Source organism: Humulus lupulus, chromosome 1, assembly GCF_963169125.1.
Source record: "Humulus lupulus chromosome 1, drHumLupu1.1, whole genome shotgun sequence".
Classification (NCBI taxonomy): Eukaryota; Viridiplantae; Streptophyta; class Magnoliopsida; order Rosales; family Cannabaceae; genus Humulus; species Humulus lupulus.
In genome coordinates, this window is record NC_084793.1 from 223,295,284 (window position 1) to 223,300,191 (window position 4,908).

The following is a 4,908-nucleotide window of genomic DNA, read 5'->3' on the forward strand; positions in this document are numbered from 1 at the left end:
TCAGGACAAGGGTTTTTGAGATATAAGGATCGGGTATGCGTGCCAAATGATCAAGGGATTAAGATGAAGATTTTAGAAGAAGCGCACAATACCCCATACTCAGTTCACCAAGGGTCGACTAAGATGACTCACGCCCTTAAGGTGTTGTATTGGTGGCCGGGAATGAAGAAGGATGTGCGGAGTATGTGTCTAAATGCTTAGTATGCCAGCAAGTGAAAGCAGAACATCAGCGGCCTGTAGGGTTATTGCAACCGCTTAGTATTCCATAATGGAAATGGGACGACATAGCCATGGATTTCGTGATAGGACTTCCACGAACAAGTAAGCAGCATGATTCAACTTGGGTAGTAGTAGATAGACTAACCAAGTCAGCTCATTTCCTGCCTGTCAAGACAACTTACACAGCAGATCAGTACGCATACATTTATGTTCAAGAAATAGTATGACTGCATGGAATCCCTAAGACCATTGTATCCGATAGAGGATCAGTGTTTACATCGAGATTTTGGGGAAGCTTCCAACAAGCCATGGGTACCAAGTTAAGTCTTAGCATGAAATTTCATCCTCAGACCAATGGTCAGTCCGAGCGTACCATACAGATTTTAGAGGATATGTTGCGCGCTTGTGTACTCGATTTCAGAGGATCATGGAGTAAGTATTCTCCATTGATAGAATTATCCTACAACAATAGCTATCAGTCAACAATCGGGATGGCACCCTGTGAGTTGTTACATGGAAGGAAGTGTCAATCACCGTTACATTGGGACGAGGTAGGAGAAAGGCAACTTCTTGGACCCAAAGCTGTTAGAGAAGCTCAGGATGCAATAGCGCTTATTAGAAAGCGTATGCTCGTTGCTTAGAGCCATTAGAAAAGTTATGCGGATGCCAAGCGACGTGATGTGGAATTCAAAGTCAGAGATCAAGTCTTCCTAAAGATATCTCCTATGAAAGGTGTGAAGTGGTTTGGGAAGAAAGGCAAGCTTAGTCCCCGGTTTATAGGTCCTTTCGAGATATTGGACAAGGTGGGAACAGTTGCATATAGATTAGCCCTACCGCCAGCTCTAGCAGATAGCCATAATGTGTTCCACATTTTGATGTTGTGTAGATATGTGTTAGACCCATCTCATGTCCTTAAGTACGATACGATAGCACTCCAGAAAGACTTGAGTTACGAGGAACGACCGGTTAGCATCCTAGATAGAGGGATGAAGGAATTACGGTCTAAGAATATTCCGAAAGTCAAGGTCCTATGAAGTAATAGTTCTGAACGAGAGGCAAGGTGGGAGTTGGAGGAAGACATGTTAGCACGGTATCCAGAATTGTTTGGTAAGTAAATTTCAGGGGCGAAATTCTTTTAAGTAGGGGAGAATTGTAGTGTCCCAGAATATTTACTTAGCTAGCTATATAGTAGTAGTAGTTAGTATTAGTTTGCAGTATGTTAGTATCCGTGGATTTTGGTTTAAGTTGGGACTTAGTTGGAAACTCATAGCAACAGTTATAGATTTTATAAGTTTAACCTATTGTTTACGAATATTAATTATAACATAAGGTTTGATTAATATTGCTTCTTAGATATATATTTATTATAACCTAAGGTTTAGATAGAACCATTAAGAGAATGACGCTTGTCATAATCATGTTTATTAAGGATTTAAGTATATTGATGAATAGTTAATTAAAAAAGAAAGATCTAGAAGCTCTAGAACCTTCCAGAAACTGTTAGGATCGTATTATAACTCAGTCAAAGCTGTTTACTCAATTCAAATTATGCTGAAAAAGTGCAAATATGTGTTTGATATATCAACGTATGCCGATATATCGCAGCATGGGGGCCGATATATCGCCTACAGAAGTACGGAAAACACGTCGACTTTGCATGAATGATCGAACGAGGCTCGAAAATATAGGGGGAGGCGATATATCGCCTATGGGGGGGGGGGGGGGGGGGGCGATATATCGACTCCAAGATGGTTTTTTTTGAAAGTTTGGTTTTTAATTTTGAAAATTACCCTTAACCACTTAAACCTGCATTTGAACGATTTTGACCGAGTGCTGGGTGTCAGTTGAACGAAAATTTAAATCTTTTTCATTTTATATTCATTTATTTATTCAAATTAAAAGGGGTTAGTTTCACTCCTTGAACTCTATAAATAAGACCTAGTAGTCAGCCATTTTCTTCATTCTTCAAGCATTTGATCAGAGCCTTCAAGGTGCTAGTGTTACTATAGAGAGATACACTTGGGTTTTGGGTTAAAACTTTATCATTCTAAGCTTTTCTAAACACTTGGGAAGTGAGATTTAGTGTGATTTCGATATTGAGGTTTAGAACAATCCATAAGATCATTCAAGGTATTTTATCCCTAAGTTCAGTTCTTTATGATTCTATAGTTTTCTTTTATTCAGAACCTAACTCTTGTTTATGATTCTTGATTAGGTATTTAAGTTCTTAAAACTTAAGGTTCTTCTTGGTAAGTTTCTTCTTGGATGGTTTAGTGTTCTTTTCATCTCTTTTTCTTTAGATTCTCACCATTTTTATTGTTGGTTTATAGGAGTGTTCTAATCCCGTTCTTGTTCTCAAATATCCCTGCTTTTGGTAAGGAAAATATGATAGATTTTATGTGCTTATATGTTCTGATATGTTTATGTTATGATGTGTTGATGTTATGGTATGTATATGTATAATATGTCTTGTAGTCTTTGGGCATATGACTTGTTTAGATAACAAGTCCCAATAATATGTTTTATAGTCCTTGGTCATATGACTTGTTTAGCTAGTAAGCCCCACAAATTTATGGGCATATGACTTGCTTAGCTAACAAGCCCCAAGAATTTTTTATGGCCATTAATATTGTAGTCCTATACGATATATGTTATTTTTTATATAGTCATATGTTTTTTAGTGTATGCATATGATAAATAATGTATGTTATTAGTAGATTTTCCTTGCTGGGCATTAGGCTCACTCCTTTAGTTTTAACTTGATGCAGGAAAATGAATATGGAAGGCAGAAGGATTCATGGAAGCTTGGCTTGTGTGTTAAGGATGAATGGATTCAATGGACTACGTGTTGATCGAGGATGACATTATTTTTTTTTAGTTTTTTAAATTATGTTTTTGATTTAATTCCGCAATTAGTATTTAAAGTTATGTTTTATAAACAATGGAATCCCATACAATATCACATTTTATTTTATCTTTTATTTGATACAATATTTTAGGTTTTCAATAAAGTTATATTATTTCTTATGTTTGTATCCAAATAGTACTAGCTATGTCTAGTTATTTTTAATGGTCCAAGGTCTAAGAAATAGTTGGATTATTAAAAAAAAAATACTAATTTTTTTGGTAAATTATGTCTTCTGCCACCCACCTTTCATCTTTTCCTAAAAGACAGAACCCTACTCATTTCCTCTTTCCTTTTTCAATACCTTATACACGAACCTTTACTCATCTTTGAGCTTATGGCTTTCCTCTTTCTACTTCAATACCTTTTAGTCGAACCTATCTCCACTTGCTGCTTCTCCCTAAATCAGTCAAGCTCTTCTCTTACACACACTCAAGTACAGTGGCATAGATTGGCCTCTTCTCGCCTCACACAGTTCAAAGTTCAGATGTTTGGGTGGGTAAGTGCTGCACACTTTTAGTTTCAGATTTTTAACTATATATATATATATATATATATATGGGTGTGTGATAAATATGTGATTAGTGGCCTTAGCCTATTGTAATAAATGGGTGGGTGCTTTAGGATTTGGGTAAAGTTGAATGTGTTTTCTCTTCTTCCCTGCCAATTTATCTCTCTCATTATTTTAGCTACAAATTTCCCAACTCTCATATTTCTTTTCATTTATTTGATGTGATTTTGGTGCAGTAATCATTGACTTCCTATTCTCGATTATCTAGTCCCTCTTTTGATGTATTGATTATTTAAGTAAGTTTTATTGATTATACGTTTGTTTCGGCTTGAATTAATCTAATTTATATATGTTTATGAGTATCGATTCTCAATTTTGACAGGAATATTGAATATGTATGCTTAGTACGCATAAGCTAATTGGTTGTTGAAGTTGATTTATGCTTTGATTAACTTCATAGTTAAGTATATATGTACTGAAGGTATTAAGTTAGACGAATCAATTACTGATAGTCAGTGTCTCTTTCTGCTGGTTTAAGTTTGTTTTTACTGTTAGAATCTTTTAACTTTTCTTTGTTATCTAACCACTTCTCTCATTCTAATGGATTGATATCAGGAGTTCATAGCCTTTTCTCTTAAACTTTCTCTATTGCTTTCAACGTTTGGATCGGTAGACACTTTGATTGTCTATTTTTTTGTTGCTAATTTTTTTTGCAACACTTTCAATATATTGGCGATTTTCTTGCAAGAGTAATTTGGAGTAACTTTATATTAATAACAATTATTTTCTTATGTATTATTTTCAAATGAAATAATATTTATTCTTAACTCTGTAGAATTTTCCATCAACTATACTGCACAACAACCAAATGCCTTTTCTTCTACTTCTCCGAACATAATAGCATCTAGCTTTCCAATATCATCTTCCAATTGCACATATGCCCTAGCACTTAAAATGTATTTAAACATATTAGTTTCAATATGAGTATGAGTAACTTTTTAATTAATTTATAATTTTATTACAAATTTAAATAAAATGTACTCAGTGTGTTGTGGGGCCCCCTCGTTGTTTGCACTTTTTATTGTCGCAATCGATTATTTTGTCATACTTACATCCTACACCTCTATGACATATTGCACACGACATGTAATAAAACATTTGGGCATAATTAATTATATTTTAGAAAGTTTACAATTTTATTTTGTTATTAAATTAAAAAAATAGTAATATTTATCTTTATGGGTTACAAACCCTTCATCACATAGGGAATGCC

The 4,908-nt window shown here is 34.6% G+C and overlaps 1 long non-coding RNA gene across 1 annotated transcript; it reads left to right on the forward strand.

Moving 5' to 3' along the window:
• Positions 1-3,367: 3,367 nt before the first annotated feature.
• Positions 3,368-4,465, forward strand: LOC133827916 (uncharacterized). Its single transcript, XR_009890570.1, has 2 exons — positions 3,368-3,623; positions 3,872-4,465. It is a non-coding gene; the product is annotated as an uncharacterized LOC133827916 (long non-coding RNA).
• The last annotated feature ends 443 nt before the right edge of the window (positions 4,466-4,908 follow it).